This window comes from Rattus norvegicus, chromosome 1 (genome assembly GCF_036323735.1).
Source record: "Rattus norvegicus strain BN/NHsdMcwi chromosome 1, GRCr8, whole genome shotgun sequence".
Lineage (NCBI taxonomy): Eukaryota > Metazoa > Chordata > Mammalia > Rodentia > Muridae > Rattus > Rattus norvegicus.
Window position 1 is genome coordinate 52891205 of NC_086019.1, and position 18123 is coordinate 52909327.

The 18123-nt window shown below is 46.1% G+C and overlaps 1 long non-coding RNA gene across 2 annotated transcripts in view; it reads right to left on the reverse strand.

Annotated features, from left to right (window-relative positions):
• The window catches only part of LOC120100098 (uncharacterized), a 75735-nt gene extending 57916 nt beyond the window's left edge, over window positions 1–17819 (reverse strand). Inside the window, exons 1-2 of one of the 2 annotated variants that reach the window (XR_005499825.2) lie at window positions 15676–17819; window positions 11138–12438 (exon numbers count right to left, since the gene is read on the reverse strand). This is a non-coding gene — a long non-coding RNA (uncharacterized LOC120100098). The remainder of the gene's footprint in view (window positions 1–11137; window positions 12439–15675) is intronic. The other variant, XR_010059176.1, reaches the window with a different exon arrangement.
• Between the last annotated feature and the right edge of the window lie 304 nt (window positions 17820–18123).

Consider the following 18123-nt stretch of genomic DNA (forward strand, 5'->3'; position numbering starts at 1 on the left):
CAATACCTCTACGTGTCTATAGGGCAAGCGAATGAAAGAGTGAATATGAATCAAGTCTCCCTCAAAATAATCTTTTCTTGAAAATCTTGAAGGAATGAACAATCAAAAGCAGAGTTCTGGCTTGCAGACTTTGATTCGCTGTCACTGAACAAGTTGAAAAATCTTACTGAGAGACACTTGAACCTTTTAAGTGCCATCTTGGAGTGGTGATGACCTCTTGTGCATATTTATACACCAAGATTTATAATAACCACTTGAAAGACTAGGGTTCTCTCCCCCCAGGGAGCAGAGCTATGTGAGATGTAAGAAAATATTCCAAGTTCAAAGGTCCAAATATGTAAAATATGGAAGGCTGGAGTTCTTTCCACAAGTAGAAAACACCGTGGTGCTTGGCAAAACCCACTTTCTTGTGGAGCCAGGGCACAGGTGGGCACTCAGGTGACCCTTGAAAGCTGATGAAAGCTTGCCTCGCCCTCACCAGCATTCCTTCTGAGAAATGTCACCAGCCTGGCTGAAGCCAGTGTAGTGTTCCTGGGTCCAGACGGGTAACATTTGAGGATGGGGAAACTGGTTCTTGGTCAAGCACTTAGCAAAAGAATTCCAAAGAGGCCCTTCAGCCTGCATCACTTTGCAAAACCTTCTTGTAGATAGAGCAATTCTAACTCTCTCAAAGTAAAATCCTATGCCTCCCTCCCCCTCAGACCCCTTCTCCATCCCTGTCCCCATTTCTCCCTCATAAGGGAATTGTTTTATTTATTTTTCTGTATGAGTCAAAACACTATTTCTATTGTTAATTAATATGCTAATATCACATTATACCATTCTGGACATGTGAAATGGAATTTAATACTTTCAAATGTAATTTTTAAAAGGCAGTTAAAGACAATGCCTTAACCTGGTTTTTTGTTTTTGTTTGTTTGTTTGTTGTTTCTTTGTTTTCTTTTTGTTTTCCAGCTGAGGGTAAATTTCCTTCCTGGAAATTCTACTTCTCTCTACCATTATACATGGCTTAATACCACTTATTTTTCCAAAGAGGGAGGGCGGCATAACAATGAAGCATTCGGATCCCATTTCAAACATGAAGGTATTTAATAGTGGAGGAAGAGAATAAAAAACAAAACCCATGCAATCAAAAGGAAGGGGGAGCATGCAAGAAACTCAAGGCCAGCATCACTGCACCAGAAACTGCGAAGTCTTTTATTTGGGACCAGTTTTTAAGTACTCTCTGATTTTTCTTTTCTCCTTGATCAAAGTGAAAAATATAATTAAAGATTCAGAATTTTTTCTTCTTGGAGACAGGCAGAAGCGACGTGCTCATCCTAAAGACAGCATGAAAGATTCATCCCACACTGGACACAACGGGACTTCTTGATTCACTGAAATTCCTCCTGATACATCTACCCCAGCACACTGTTAATTACTTTTCTGTTTACTTAGTCAACCTGTGAGTGGAAAGCAATCTACTGCCAGGGAAATGTTTGATTCCTATGCTAAGCAGACAACATTCCGATCCTGTGAGGTGGAGGACAGCCTGGGACCTACTTTTATTCCATTGCCATGTCAAATTAGCACCTAGCAGACACCCAGTTTGATTTATATTACTCCTCTGCAAAAACCAGTAGTTCTTAGATGTCAATAAACGGGTGCAGAAAGTCCCTGCTGCTTTCTGCTCTGAAAAGGATGGTGAGGGTTAACTGTAAAGTCTGACCTGCAAGGCAGGGCGGTTTCATGACAGATATAACTGTGAGAACTTGGCCTTTTAATCCAGGACACAAAATAAACCAAGGGCTGGTGAGACAGCTTAGCTGATGAACCGAGTTCACGCCCCAGAACCCACAGTGGAAAGAGAGAACTCACTCCCGTGTGTTGTCCACTGACCTCACACGTATCTCTCCCTACCACCACCACACATATACTAATAATGAATAAAGTACCCTTTAAAAGATATGCTAAAGTACAGGGAATAGCTCATTTTACAAAGTGCTCTCTGGGCAAACATGAGGATGAGGTCAATCCCTACAACCCAAGTAAGAGGGCATGGCATGGTGGCACACAGGCTAATCCTAGGACTGAGGAGTCACAGAAAAGAGGGTCCCTGGGGTTTGCTGACTAGGTAACTTTGCTTACTGGTAAGCTCAAAGTCCCAATGGGACTTCTTCTCAAAAAAAAAAATTGTGGACAGCTCCTGAGGTTGACCTCTGTCCTACACACACACACACACACACACACACACACACACACACACACACACTCATACACATACATGTGCTTGCATACAAACCCATCTGCACATATGCATATATACATACAAAAAGGTGCTGAGTCTCACAAAGATCAACAAGCAGAGGACTGACATCCAAAATGCCCATGAAGGTCAGCTCTGCGCCCTTGCACCGTGAGGCCACATGAAAACAGAGTTGACCTGTGTCCACACTGAGGTCACATAGTGGTCAGTTTAAAGGAAAACAGAAACAGAGATAAGGCTTAATCTTTTTCCATCCTCTGTCTCCAAGCACTGGAGAGGCAGCAGCAGACATGTGGCTGTCGGGCTGAAGGCAGTTATTTAAGGAGAAAGGGAAGGATCGCAAATCTGATGACGAGGAAATATCAGCTTCATTTCCGTTCCTCAAACTGGGGAGCAGAGCCCGTGAAGTGCCCAAGAGAGGGGAGCTGGGCCCTCTGCGTTTCCACTTACTATTTTTGCTTTGCCACCATCTGGTTTGGGGAGCTCTCCTGACCCTCAGTAAGTCTGGTCTCTGTCTCAAACATTTAAGCAAACTCTGAGGAAAGCTGTAGACAGAACTGTAAGATAGACCATCAGCATTCTCTTTCTGCTTTTGTCTTTTCATTAGACCCATTCCCATGCTCAGTCGTAAGTCTACTGAGGATGACTCTATACAAATGACCCCCTAGGTATGCAGGGACCATATCAGATGGATCCTAGTCTTTTAAGGGCATCCCTTCCCCCACCACCAACCCCATCCCCTGGGTCCCAGGTCTCCATAGTCCAAAGGCACTCTATGCAGCTCTGCCACAGTCACCTAGCCCTGCCTTGAAGTCCCAGCATTCGCCCTTGCAATAGTATTACCGTGTTCTGCTTAGCTCAGGGCTTCATCTCTTCATGTCACCTTTAGGGTGACACCCTAAGGTTTGCTCTGCCACTCTTACTTGTTTGGATCCCTCTTGGAGCCTTGCAAAACCTTGATCATAGGTCCTGTGACCTATGACCTCACATAGAAAGCACAGAGCCTAACACTGGCATCCTCTGAACCTCACTGCCCAAGGCTGTCAGATCTTCATCTCACCCTGTTCATTCTTCCATGATTCCCTTGCCTCTCCCTCACAGATGTGGCTGGGACTCTGTTCTGCCTCCTCCCAGATTGCTTTGCTAAGGGCAACAGAGCAGGTCCCTACCCCACAGGCCGCACAGCTAAGCCTATTTTAGAAAGTCTACCAAAGCCCCCGCAGGTCTTTTTTTTTTTTTTTTTCCCCCGGAGCTGGGGACCGAACCCAGGGCCTTGCGCTTCCTAGGCAAGTGCTCTACCACTGAGCTAAATCCCCAACCGCCCCCGCAGGTCTTGGAAATATCCCTCAGCCCTTCAAAGTCTTCTCCCACCAGGCCAGCAATTCTCCCTGCCGCCTGACCCTGTTAGTGGGGACAATGCTATCTCACTTTCAGAATGCTACTACTTCTGAGAGCGTTCAGATTAAGTCTCTCTCTCTCTCTCTCTCTCTCTCTCTCTCTCTCTCTCTCTCTCTCTCTTTCTCTCTCAGTCAGTCAATTATACATCTGAGTCTATTAATCTTATAAACAGCTATGGAGCTGAAGACGTTGCATCGAACAGCCGGAAGTGTTAAGAAGTTGGCGTTCTGGACCATTATTGTAATGAAGCCCCATTCTACAGCAGCATGGCATTGGGTGACCAGGCACAGCTCTCTTAAGTCTGAAAGACTGTAAATAATGTGTGGAGTTTTTTTTAAAAGAGTGTACGCAATATTTCCCTGTGGCCCATGTTCACAGTCAGTAGCTCCCCAGGTCCCTCCCTGGGGGCACTTGCTGCCACTGGCTCAGCATTCTTCAAGAGCCTCATCGCAAAGTTGGCAACTCGTGCAGAGCAGAGGCTCCTTGAATCCCTATTTCTCTTCTTTTCTCCCTGTCCTGCCCACAGGACGCGGAGACCGGGACAGAGGGCAGCGTGGACCGAGAGGCTGTGCTGCCGCCCTCTACTCTTCCAACACGCTTGTCTGCCTGCCTCCTAAATGTGGTTCCGTGGCATAGAGAAGGGAATTTAACTTTTCCCCCCAGATGCAACAAACAGATGCTGGGCCCAAAGACCTTGCATTGCCAATTAAAACAAAAACAGTTATAAAATCTGTAAAGCTGCTGAAAGAAATCAGAATTTCAGCAACTTCAAGTTTTCCGTTGTTGTGTTTTAAAGGCTGCTCCTTGCGATCGTCTGCGGGATGGGGAGGGGTGTCCTGTATAAAACTCCATCTGCTCATCTTAGTTACAATCGAATTCGGTTAGGAGAAGGGCAGAAGGTGGGGTGATGTGTGAGCCTGTGATCCTGACAAAGCAGAGAGGGCGGATGATGCCGGTGATAAAGACAGAGCTGTCATAATCAATTAGCATTTAACTTTCCACACAGATCTCAAATGCGATGGGTTCTTTCCGTTTTAATGTGTGTCTTCAAAGTAATTTTGTAAGCTATTTAAGCGCTGCTCCCTTTTACAACTCTACATAATTTGATTATACAAACCATCCTCCAGTCCTTGGATATGCAAATTCAACATCAAGATGGTTCCCCCTCATATTTTGGTAGAGTTTGATGTTGGTTACAGTGATAGGAAGTGACACAAATGAATATCAACCGCCCATTGGCTGGCCAAAGAGGCCACTCAGGCTTCATGTGGCAAAGTGTAGTCCAAATTAAAAAATAGCTTTCCAGCCAGGTGGCACACGCCTTTAATCCCAGCATTCTGGTAGGCAGAGGCAAGCAGATCTCTGTGAGTTTGAGGCCAGTCTGGTCTATACAGTGAGTTCCAGGACAGCCAGAGCTACATAGTAAGATCCTGTCTCTCAGGAGGGGGAGAGAAGATCTGCAGCCCAAAGGCAAAGCAGGAAATGGGGTTTGCAGTCAAACTGCCTGAGGCTGTTATCTTAAGGCTATAGAACACTAGGTTTGTGAATAAACCCTTGAGGCCTCGGTATCCCCCAACTATAGAAGAGGGCCTGCACTCCTTGAGGCAGACAGAGTGTAAACAAAGTAGCTATCCTAGCTGCAGTGATACAAACATCCAGAAAAGGTAGAGTTGTAGAGGAAAGGGTTTTATCTGACTTGCAATGCCACCATATGGTCCATCATTTTGAAGATGTCAAAGTAGGAACTTAAGCAGCTAGTCACGCACATCTATAGTCCAGACTGGAGAGAAATGAGTGCACTCACGCTGCCCGCTGGCTTCTGCTAATACTTGGTGGTCTTCATCTCCTGTAGGTCAGAGTCTAGCCATTGTTGGTACTGGTTCAGCTCACATTCAGGGTAGATCTTCCCACCTTAATTAACAGTCAAGACAGTAGCCCACAGACATGCTCATAGGCCAACCTGATCTAGACAATTTCTCCTTAAGACCCTTCCCAGACAACACAAGGTTGTGTCAAGTGGACAATGAAAGCTAACCAGCAGGATACGCCTGAGCTGCTTCTGTTGTGACCTTGACACTACTAAACTGTGACTGGAAACAGAAGCCAGACAGGACTTGTCCTTTATCAATGACAAGTTAGGACACGGGGATGAAATCTTGCCAGTGGCGAGGATAAAGGTGCGTGCATTTTGCAGGAGTCTCCCCTCAGGGAGAGCCAGCATCGAGTACAAGCATATGGTCCATTCGTTCCTCTTTTCTCAATTCCCATGGATCAGACATGCTGAGTGCAGAGAACTGGAGAATACAGATTGGTAGTCATAATCATTGACCTCCTAGAGTTCACCGTGTGACGAGGTTTAGAGTGTGACAAGGAGAGGCAGGAATTTACCACACCACCACCGATGAGCTCAGCATCCAGGTTTTGCACCTGGGAGAAAACAGAGCAGTTCTGCCCTGGGGGTAATTCTGGAAGGTTTCTCAGATGAAAGGGTGTTTCCTTCTGTTGAGCCAAAGAAGACAGGCAAAATCCTCAGACGGACACAAGAAGCTTGTTCCCATTAGGAAAGCGGTTACCTGACTGCGAAGGATGCAGGAGGGTTTGGGAGGTGTTGGGGGAAGGGGCAAGGCTGTCCTTGGATTGTCGTTCCTTAGGAGTCTTCCACCTTATTTTTTGAACAGGGCTTCTCACTGCCTGGGCCTCACAGATTAAGCTATGCTGTTTGGCCGCTAAACCCAAAGAATCCCCCCAAGTGCAGGAAACAGAGCCCTGTGCCACATCTCGGTTTGTTTTTATGTGGATCTGGGAACTGAACTCAGGTCATCGTGCTTGTGTGGCAATGCTTTGTCAGCTGGCTATTTCTCTAGGTCAATATTGGAAAGTGGACTTGTGTGTGTGTGTGTGTGTGTGTGTGTGTGTGCGCGCGTGCGTGTGATGGTGGTGGTGGTGGTGGTGGTGGTGGTGGTGGTGGTGGTGGTGGTGGTTCTCAACTTTCCAAATGTTGTGACTCTTTAATACAGGTCCTCATATTGTGTCGACTCTCCCCCAACTATAAAATGATTCTCATTGTTATTTCATAGCTAGTTTTGCTACTGTAATGACTTGTAATGTAGTCTGATATGCAGATGCTCTTAGGCAACCCCTGTGAAAAGGTCATTTGACTCCCCAAAGGGTCATGACAAACAGGTTGAGAATCACTGCCTTATTGGATAGTGATTGGTAGGGATAAAGGTTAATACATACAGTGATCATTTCCCTAATACAGACCCACCCAGTCCTAAACATCAATGGCTTTCAAGTGGAGAACAAGTTATTAAAAACTGGACATGCAAACACAGCACGTATGTGAGTCACAAGCTGACCAGGAAATAGAAGGTTCTTCACTGTGATCTGGAGTCAACCTTTAGGAGTTTAGGACTTTTAGGACCCTTTAGGAGTCAACCCATGAAGGGCCTGGCTAACTGTCACTGCTGAGAGTCTGTCTTACTCTCATGATTCATGAACTCCCTCTTAAAATAGCTTCAGTTGGAGGAGATTAAAGTCAGTCCACCATGTTGAGTAGCAGTGGCTTGAATAACCCAAGATTCCTGTATTATTCTACAGGTCAAATAAATGTCACTTCTTTTTATGTCTCTCTCTCTCTCTCTCTCTCTCTCTCTCTCTCTCTCTCTCTCTCACACACACACACACACACACACACACACACACACACACACACTCCTTTCCCTCTCTATCCCATTGCATTTTCCAGTGACTGTGTGAACAGATTAAATGAAGACTCGAATAAATGAATCTTAAGTTTTAAAATGCTCATTGAGCTGGGTGGCACGTTGAATGCCCCACTTTACCCTTCCCTGGCCTCCACTTAGACCTTGTTCCAGGATATCTGTGCTATCTACCCTATACCACCACTGGCCACTCAGAAGTCTGCTCAGGATCAGAGCTACTGTTACAGTAAAACATCCGTGCCAGTAATTCCTGCTTCACTTAATAACAGCCCAAGACACACATGTCTCTTACTATATACTATTACGACTATTCTGCTTTAGTATTAGTTTTGTTCTTAATCTTTTACTGTGACTAATTTCTAAGTTAAACTTACTCGAAGGCACATATGTAAGAAACCTACAGTGTATGTAGAGATCCTTTGACTATTCTTGGTTGAGTTGACTTTACGGTAGTGGGGGCGGATTGAGGGTGGATCATACAAGCCCCCGTGGATAGAGGAGAGTATGGTCTCCTCACTGTAGCAGTTGAAATAAAACCAGGACTTCATGAGGGCAAGATCTTGAGTATAATCTGGGAGAAGAGGACGTTCTGGAAGGGAAGAGGCCCTCGAAATCTGCAGCCCAAGGGGTTGCTAGGGGCAGTGTGGTTATTTGGGCCCATTGTCAGGATTGCTTCAGAGGGACCAGTGCAGCCATGCTGACAAAGCCCATGTCATCAAAGGGCTGATCCACAACTGAGTTCAAGAGATGGAATCTAGGTATGTCACCTAGGCTAGCCTCAGACTCCTGGGCTCAAAGCAATCCTCCTGCCTCTGCCTCTTCAGTGGCTGGGACCACAGCCATTGCCACTGTTACCAACTGTGTCCAAGTACATTTGAGATCCAAAATTAGCTCTGATTTTGAAGGGATCCCCACCAGAATGGAAACCAGAAGAGATTCATTCACAAAAAGGACACTGGCTGACTGGACCAAGAGTCTTGCTAAGTTCTGACTCCTCTCCCCCTACTTTACTGTGTGACCTGGAAGAAAATCACATCCCTTCTCTGACCCAAGAACTTCTAGCCCTGGCTGCAGGGTGAACCTTCCCAGGAAGTGGTAACGCCATAATACGATTCAAGATCTCATTGGGTCCCTGGACACCCACAGTACGCCATGACAGCCTCGAGGGAGGCCTCACAGAGCTCAGCAGCTCAGAATTTAATTATCACATTGTTAACTGAACCCTTTGGGCCTTTTGAGTTACTTTGGCCTTTAAGAGTGGCTTATTACATGAGTTTCACAAAACCCTTATCAGCCAACATCTTGGGCTCCAATGATTGACAGGAAGAGGTGAGAGCCAGGCACGCTTGAGAGAACAGCCGGCTTGCTCTCTAAGACTGGGTAATGTTATCTTTTCAAGCACGGAAGCAACACGCTTGTTTGAGTAGTTGTCTTCCTCTCTTACAAAACTAGACATGGGTAGATGTCCTACCTACCCAAAGGGCCTCATAGCCAAGGAGAAAATGTACACACTGAGAGCAGGAATCACCCATTCGGCTGCTTTGCCTTTTTATTCCCAAGCCCATGGCCGCAGGGCTCCAAACTGCAAGATTTAAAGGAAATCCTTCCTGTTTGCATGTTAGTTTTCCCAACGACTGAGTATGGAATTGAAGAAGATGACCTCCAGGAAAACTTCAGTTCTACATCTTACAATCCTAAGACCCAGTGGCTATGAGCTGCCTCTGAAATAAAACCCAGGGGCTGGGCCTCCAGACTCCACCAAATGGAGCACTGGCTGTCAGCTCCTTCTTCTTGGTAAGCAGGTAGGACTGTCCTTTAGATATGACCGTCCTTGGGAGGAAGCTGGTCCAGACATCCTGGGTTACAGGAGCTGGAGTAGGTGTCTGGGGTGACATGTGCACCCCACCCTGAAAAGCCTGTCTCCCTGGTTCGTTCTTGACCCAACTGAGCCAACGCCAAGAAAGCAACTTGGGTGCCAGAACCATTGGTGTATTTTAAATCATTTTTAAGCATTAAGAACTTAAGATTTCGTCAGCCTGGTCTGGAGAGTGAGTTCTAAGACAGCCAGGGCTACACAGAGGAAAGCCTATCTCAATCAATCAATCGATCAATAAAAACAAATATAGATTTGTTACATATAAAAAAATTCATAAATGAGCTGTTTCACATTTTCATTGATTGGTATATCTCATCAATATCCACCATTCATATGTCATTTAAAAGATGTTTTGATAGTCATCTTTGCTAAATACCAGACTGTGCTTACTTTCAAGGAACCATCAGTTATTCTTGAGAGAAAAGATCTCCCAGTTTGATGGGTGTAGCTGAGCCTCTGCCTTTCAGTGGCTGGAACTGAACAGGAGTCCTGATGGAACCAGATTCTGTACGAGGTTCTGGGCGTGGTTTAAAGAGCTCTTACCTGACTTGTCTCTAATCCTTTGGACAGCACTAGGAAGGTATCAGTCTTGCTTCTACTTCAGGGAAGATATGGACACCAACAGCATCCCCCAGTGTGGAACCCCGTTTCAGACTCTGTGAGTTAATGCCCTACTTGTCTGTGGCAACAGTTCCCCAACATGTCTGGGACTCGTAACTAAATCTACTTAAGGGCCTCCAAGACCAAAATCACTCATAATGTTGGGGAGATAACCTTAGTCTTCCTCTATCAAGAGTAGGAAATGCTATTTTTCCCATGAGAAGACAAAGAAGGTCATTGTTCTGACAGTGGGATGCAGGCTCCTGTGCAGAACACATCCACTCAGTTTCTAACCAGGTTGATATTGGAAGATATGGATCACCTCTCCAGGGATCTTGAAAACTTTTAAGAGTATAAGGAAGAAGTAGGTCTGGGAAGATGGCTCAGTGAGTAAAGGGCTTGCCATGCAATCTCAGGGATCCGAGTTCAAATCCCAGGAACCCACATAAAGCCAGCTGTTGTGGCACACATCTGTAATCTCAAAGCATCTGTGAGGAGTTGGGAGGTGTCGATAGAAGGATCCCTGAAACTTCGCGGACCAGATATCCTGACATGAACAGCAGGCAGTCTCAAAGACGGTAGAAAGTAAAGACTGACTCTCAACGGTGCCCTCTGACCTCTACGTGGACTATGGCATGTGTGCAGCAGATTGCACTCATGCAAACGCATACAGAGAATTAAATGATAAAAGGAGTGCAAAGATGGCCTTGATCAAAAAACGAAAAAAATGTCGAGAAGCCCCTTCCTTCTTATCCCACCTCCAGACCTGCTCTTGAAAACTGCCCAGCCTTGAAAACGCCGAATCCTTTGGTCTCCTCTGCTCACAGACTTCCTGAGGACCACTCTCCTAGACCCTGCCTTACATGACTTCTCCAGTTCCCTGAGTGACCATGTCTGAATCCTGGGCGATCAGTACCTTTGCTTGGACTAGGACAACCAAATTCTTTCTTCCTGAAACACACCCAGAAGGACAGACTGATGTCCCCGAGCCGTGTGTCATGAGAGTTGTGGAATATGGTAAAGTCTGGTGACAGATTCTGTCCCAACAGTCTCTGAGGTGGGCATCTGAGCCTCTCATTAGTTCTCTGTGCAGCTCCAAGTGGTTGGTTTGTATCCTATTATCACTTAAGGATGCTTGGGTTTTTTCTGTTGGTGGTGGTGTTGTTTGGAGTTTTTTGTTTGTTTTTTGTTTTTTAAAAGCCACTTAGCAAGTAGAAAACAAGGCAAAACAAGGAAAACAAAAAATTCCTTGGATTCCCCACTTTACCTGCTTATAATAATCTACTGACTTACCTCACCAATCCTGCTGACTGGTCAGTTGCTTGCTCCTGCTGGAAGCCGATGTGAGTTGTCATCATTGGCTACGACTAGCTGGCCGCACATCCCACACTGGCCTCAACAGCCACTTCTATGCAGGGCTAGTAAGTGGTTTCTTCTTCCTCTTCCTTGCCTGTCACAAACCTACTGAAAGGGAACCTCTTGCCTCCAATTTACTGGGTGAGATAGGATCCAGGAGGGTCAAGTCTGGTGGATCTAGATATTCCTCTGTCTCAAAGCCTCACTGAGTGGCACAGATAACCCAAGGGACAGCCACAGACTTCTCACTGTGCAACGAAAGGGAACTTAACTAAAACAGAATTAACATCTGGGTTATAACAGCTCATATAATAAACGTAATATCAGAATGGGGGAGGGCAGAGGCAGGAAGATTGTCTTAAGTTTGAGGCTGGTCTGGTCTGCAGGGTGAATCCCAAGCCATTGTGGGCTACAGAGTGAGATCCAATACATTTATAAAAATATGAACAGACAGACAGACAGACAACACTCACTTGGATGTGACAGGAAGGACATGTGACTTCTGTGCCCATGCCTTAGTATTCCCTCCCTGCCACTTTCTACTATGGAAGCCCTGCATGGTGGCTTCTAGAAAGAGTAAGTTTCCCAAAACTCTGTGACTGTGGTGTTATCCAGAAGGTGTCTTGGCAGGTGTAGCTGACTTCTGGATATTGGCGTGCAATCATCCTTTTTACTCAAGTGGACCCCAACCCAGTGCCATAAGAGAGACACAGGAGAGGACGCAGTGGGAGGAGAAGAAAGCTACGAAATAAAGGAGGCAAATATGGCTGTGACAAGGATCTCCAGAGGCTGGAGGAGGCTGGGCAGAGTCTCAGTCCCCGCAGGACGGGGTGCTGCCCTGCAGGTGACTTGATCTTAGGCTTCAGCCCTTCCGAATGGCGAGAGGTTCTTTCTCTTGTACCATACCAAGCTTGTGGCAATTGGTCACAGCATCCCTAGGAAATGAGGCTACCGTTTCAGATGAGAGCATGGTGGTTTTAGAGACCCTCATCTGTCGACAACCCTCTGCTTTCAGGAGGTACCCCGGCATACCGCCACGCTCCTTGTTTGTTGATCGACTCCTGCTCACCTAAGTTGGTCTCTGTTGCCAATGCTTTCTCTGACATTCTGGAGTTGCCTGGAGATGTCCACACTTTCTTGGCCACTATAGACACTGAAAGCTTGGCTGTGATTTTCGCATCCCAATGATCGTAAAGAGGAGCTATTCTTCAGGCACACAGTGTGGTGTCCAGAGTACCCTGGTGCACAGAACACAAGGCCTTATATCACTCCCTCCTTTTTCGCTGGAGCTTGGCTCTCCTGGCTTCTGTCAAAGAGTTGGTCATGGCCACCTACATTCATCCTTGGCTTTGCATTACTCTGTCTTCAGGTCAATGCCCTTATAGCATCCCTGACAGACACCTGGGACCCGGCCTCTTTCATCACTGGGCCCCACTAACCTCTGCTTCCATATGCTCTGACCATTGCTGCCCCATTAGACACAGGTACATATGGAGAAGACACCTAGACACTGAGTCTGTACCTCCTCGCCTGAGGATGCCATGCTTCACCCTTGGGCTGAGGAACAAGCTCTAGGTTGAAGCATCAGTGGGTACCGGGTTGTATAGTTTCCAAGATGTCGACCACTGGGGGAGAAAAACTAAGTTCTAAAACAGGAGTCACGGATTCTTATGACACGAGATAGAGTAGAGAAAACAAACTGAATTGACAAAGGCCTGTTCATTAATATACACATCAAATTTGTGCAGTCAGTCCTACTGTTAAATTACAATTCCACAAATAACTAAAAATTTAAAAGTTTATCATAATAAAAAAAGAAAGGGGATGGCAAGGGTCTCTTTTTAGACTGACTTTAAGGTACACATGCTAGGAGACACCCTTCCCCCATTTCCATCTCCTCCACATGAACAGGAAGAAAGCCAGGCTCCAGGTAACCATTTCTGACCGAGGGTTAACCACATAGAGAGTCTCTAGATCCCCGGAACTCTACAGAAAACAGGGATTTTTGGTTTTGCAAGTTATCTTTAATGTGTGCAATTAAATATTAAATCAGAGTTTTCGCTAAAAGAGAAGTAAAATACTGCACAGGTGAGGGAGAGGTGATGCGTCTATGGCAACTCAGGAGATGATGCAGCTCCAGGGGAGCCGCCACTTTGTGGTGACACAACAGTCAGCTGCCACTGTGTAATGGGGTTGGAAGGGCTGCCCAAGCCAGGGGCAGAGCATCCTGTTAGGTGTGGTAACGAATAACAATGAACCAAGGCTTAGTCCTGGTTGGATAAGGATAAATGACATTAAAATTCAGAAATTGGTTTTAAATGGATTGTTAATTGCTGTTGGGTTTTAAATATTTGAGTATATTAATTTCTCCCTCACCCCCTGAATTATATTTCAGCAACATTCCCCTGTTATTAGGTTATTAAATCAGACATATCAAAAAGAAAGCGTTTATTTATGCCTTCAGAGACATGTACATCTAATTAAGACAGTGTTACTGTGCATAATTTTCAGTAGACTGTCTGTGACTGCTGTCCAGACATCTTTGGAAGCTTGCATGATCTTTGGAAGCTTGCATGATCTTTGGAAGCTTGCATGAGCATTTGTAAGAGTGGACTTTGGTCAGATGGGATGGGCGGGCCTGCTGTATCTAAGCACTGACTCCTAAAATCCTCCACCCCAAAGGAAGCAGGTGAAGCCTCCTTTGCTCCCAGGTGCTGCCAAGAGCCTTGAAAGTCAAAGAAATCAAAATGACGACCCCCAGGAAACAGGGATTTGGAAATTGGCTGAATTGTCACAATGCTTCTGTATGAATGAAACTCATAATCTAGCCACCAATTAAAGATCACCTCATACCTCAGCTAGTGAAGCTACTAGTGAGTGTTGGTGGACTTGAATGAACGGCAGCCATCACCACCCACACAGACCACCACCTCTCTATCCTGGAGCCCAACAGTGGACCACCATCTAACATCCTTACATGGCCTTTACAAGACCATGGGTAAATGAGACCATCGTTGGTCTGGAAATTCTATTTGGGTGAGGGATGTTTCCTCCTGGGCGAGCTTTTGTGAACAGTGAATCCCCTCTTCTGAGGTATGAGCAAACTTTCCATGTGAAACCAATGGGTAAGAGTGGTCAGTTGATGGATGTTCCCACTGTTTATGATCAGAAGCTTTCTTAGGCCAAGAGTTTCCATCCTTTCTCATCCTTTCTTCTTTAGTGTGATGGGGAAGTTAATAGAGAAAGTATGGGCTTGGGTCGTATTGGGATTGAGGCAGTCTCTCTCCCTCCCTCCCTCCCTCTGTCCCTCCCTCCCTCCTTCTCTCCCTCCCTCCCTTCCTCTCTCCCTCCCTCCCTTCCTCTCTCCCTCCCTCCCTCTCTCCCTTCTTCTCTTCCTTCCTCCTTCCCTCCCTCCCTCCTTACCTTCCTCTCTCCCTCCCTCCCTCCCTCCCTTCCTTCCTCTCTCCCTCTCTCCCTCCCTCCCTCCTGTCTGGAGAGAGATGGAGGGGCAGAAGGAAGAGAGGGAAGGAGGGAGGGAGGGATGCCCCTCCATCTCTCTCCAGACAGGATTTCTCAGCCTGGCTATCTGGGAACTCTATTCATAGACCCAGTTGGCCTCAAACTCATAGAAATCTACCAGCTTCTGCCTCCCGAGTGCTGGGATTAAATCCATGTGCCACCAGGCCTGTCCAAGGCAGAGTCTCAGAGTGCGGTTTTTTGTTGGTTTGGTTTGGTTGTTTTTACATGCAAACCAAACTATTACCGTTTCTCAAGCATGTCATACACATTCAAACCACACTGTCTGAGATGACGGCGTCAAGTCACGTTCACCTGCTTTCATTTATAAACATTAAACAAAATCTAAAATGTGGTTCCTCAGCCACCTGACCACATTTCGAGTGCTTGATACCCACATGTGGCTAGTGACTGCTGTCAGGGCAACACATGTCAAAACTATTTCCCATGGGGCTGGAGAGGTGGCTCAGTGGTTAAGGTCACGTATTGATTTCCCAAAGGACCCAAGTTCAGTTTACAGCACCCACATCTGGCAGCTCACATCAGGTGACCCACAACTGCTGGAACTCCTGCTCCAGGGGACCCAGTGCCTCTGGCCTCTGTGAGCGCCCTCACTCACGTGGCACACAAGCACACATACACATGATTTAAAACAACTAAACTGTTTAATTGTTTAAACAATTAAATAGTTGCCTCAGAGAACTATGTAGGACATAGCTATGAGGAGCTGGGGTCAGTCAGAAAGCAGGTGCTGGTTCTCAGGAACCAGATGTTTAGTGGGAATTGGTTATGTATAAGCCCTGTTCCAAGCAGAGAGGTCATTCAAAACAAGCTGCCATAAGGCAAGAACAATGGCACACACACATCATCTTAGGTGGAGGCAGGAGGATTGTGAGTTCGAGGCTAGCCTGTCTACACAGCAAGATTGTGTGAGTCCCAAGCCGAGCACAAAGTCTTACCTTTAAGAAAGAGCCGCCATTAATGTGACCATGTTTTTAATGTTCCCAGTGAGTACAGGAATGCAGAGCAGTGCCCAGGAATATTCGTATAGAGCAGGGAGGCAGCTCTGAGTCCGAGCCGAGCGACATATGCAGATTTGCCTCCTCTTTCCAGGGCTAACTTCCCTCTTCTGTAAGACGGTGTCTGTGCATTTTCTATGATGTCAATGGTGCGCACAATAGCGACTTAAAAAATATTTTAAAAGAAAGAAAGAGAGAGAGAAAGAAAGCTTTAAAAAACAAAGGTTTATCTGGTTCACATTCTAGAAGTTAGACATTTGTACAGTATGGCACCTTCTCTGCCTGTCTCTGTTGATGGTGTCATGGAAGATGGCATCATAGCAAGGGCATTTGTAAGAGTAAGAGATCACATGTTATGACAGACCGAGTGCTCGTTTTACAGCAACCCTCTCAAGCAGTGGATTGGAGTTCCACACAACTCTGTAAGTCCTTTCAAGGGCAGCACCCCCCCCCCGGGATGTGTGACTGCTTTCACCTCTTTAAGGTCCTTTCAGTACACAGGGGACCCCAATGAAGAAACCCTCAGGGGACACAGGCAAGACATTGCTAAAGAACATTATAGCAGTTCACGGAAAAGTAAGAGAGGAAATGGATGCCAAGGTATGTGCTGGCTATTCCCAGTTGTCGACTTGACTATATCTGGAATGAACTGCAACCCAGAAATGGAGGGAACATCTATGATCCAGTTTTGAGGCTGGAAGACACAAGCTTTTGATCGGGCTTTTGAGGCACGGTGGACATGAAAATCCTAGGCCCAGGCAAGATGGTACACACCTTTAACCCCGGGAGACAAGGGCAAGCAGATCTCCTGAGTTCAAGACCAACCTGGGACAGAGTACGTTCTGAGTAAAGAAAAGCTTAAGTCCGGGTGTGATGATAGATTCCTTTAATCTGGGCCATACCTTCCACGGGAGGCCTATGTAAAGACAGTGGAAAAAATGAAGGCTTCCTCTGCCTGCTTGCACTTAGTTGCCAGCACATCTTTGAACCCACTTTTTCAGGATTCCAGCTTAGAAAGAAGATCAACTGAAACAACTAACCTCGTAGGGCTGATTAGCTACTAGATTCTTGGGCGTCCCCCTCACAGCTGTCCGTTGTTGGTTAACTGGACTGCAGACTGTAAGTCATTCCAATCCCCTTAATCTGTAAAGACATTCCCTAAATTCTGTGACTCTAGAGAAGCCTGACTAATACAAGGTATAACCATTGCCTGGTACTGTACTGTTCAATAAATAACTGCTCTCTTTGTTCAGATAAAAATCAGTTCTCTTAATTGCTGCTCTATTTGTAGAGAAAGAGATTTCTCCCCCTTGTTTAGGATTTATCGATATGGCTCAAAGACACACTCAGGATGTTCCCGGAAGTGAGGACTTAAAACAATACTGATGTAACACTTAAGGGGTTATAGGGATGGCTTTAGAACTCACATATAGGATTTAGTTGCTCAAATACTAATCTTAACATTTCATGATGACATTGGTTGTTGTGAGTATAGAATCTTGTAGCTTGAAGACAGATCAGGGAGAATATACAGTTGCATGAAGACAGTTCTTAGGAAACAAGGCAAAATGTGAGTCAGGGAGCAGCAGTGACTTACCCAAAGTAGCAGGGAGTCAGTGGCAGAGAAAGGAACAGGGTATAGATCTCTGGTCACCAGACACAGTGTTGGTGCTTTGCCATTTCCAAATGACAGCCCTTCTAACTAGAAGACAATTACCCTGAGCTCTTGGCCACCGTTGGGATAGTAAGCTTCCCTCTCACTGTGGACACCAGAGTGAGCCCTCACTGGAGAAGACACTCAGCCTCGGAAGCACACTGGACCGAGCCATGTAGATCCCCCCGGGGATCACTGGACCGCTTTCCAGACCTCATTCCAGTGGCTGTTGTTTGTCTTCTCAATCTCCTCTTATCCCACAGTTTCCTCCTCAAACCAAGAAGCATAGGCAGGGGGATGCCTGCATAAGGCCAGCTGGTATAGTAGTAAGTTCCAGGCCATCCAGGGCTACATAGTAAGACCATATCCAGAGTGAGACAGAGAAAGAGAGGTGGTGGGGAGGGGTAGGAAGGGTGGGAGGGAAGGAGGCAGAGAGAGGGGGGGAGAGGGAGGGAGATGAGAGAGGGAGAAGGGAAAGAGGGGGAGGGGAGAAAAGGGAAGGGAAGAGAGGGAGTAGGGGTAGGGGGAGAGGGATTGCATGCTTAAATCTTTGGATACAAATCAGGGACCACAATCCAAAAGGATTCTTGAGTTTTCTTACCAGAAAAGAAAAAGTTTCTATAAAAGTGATCAATTTTTACTCACTGGCCAATGAGTTGAATAAAGCAAGCAAGCTTTTTATTAAATTTGTTTCTTTTCATTTTCTTCTCTAAAAATCTCCATTAAAAAACACA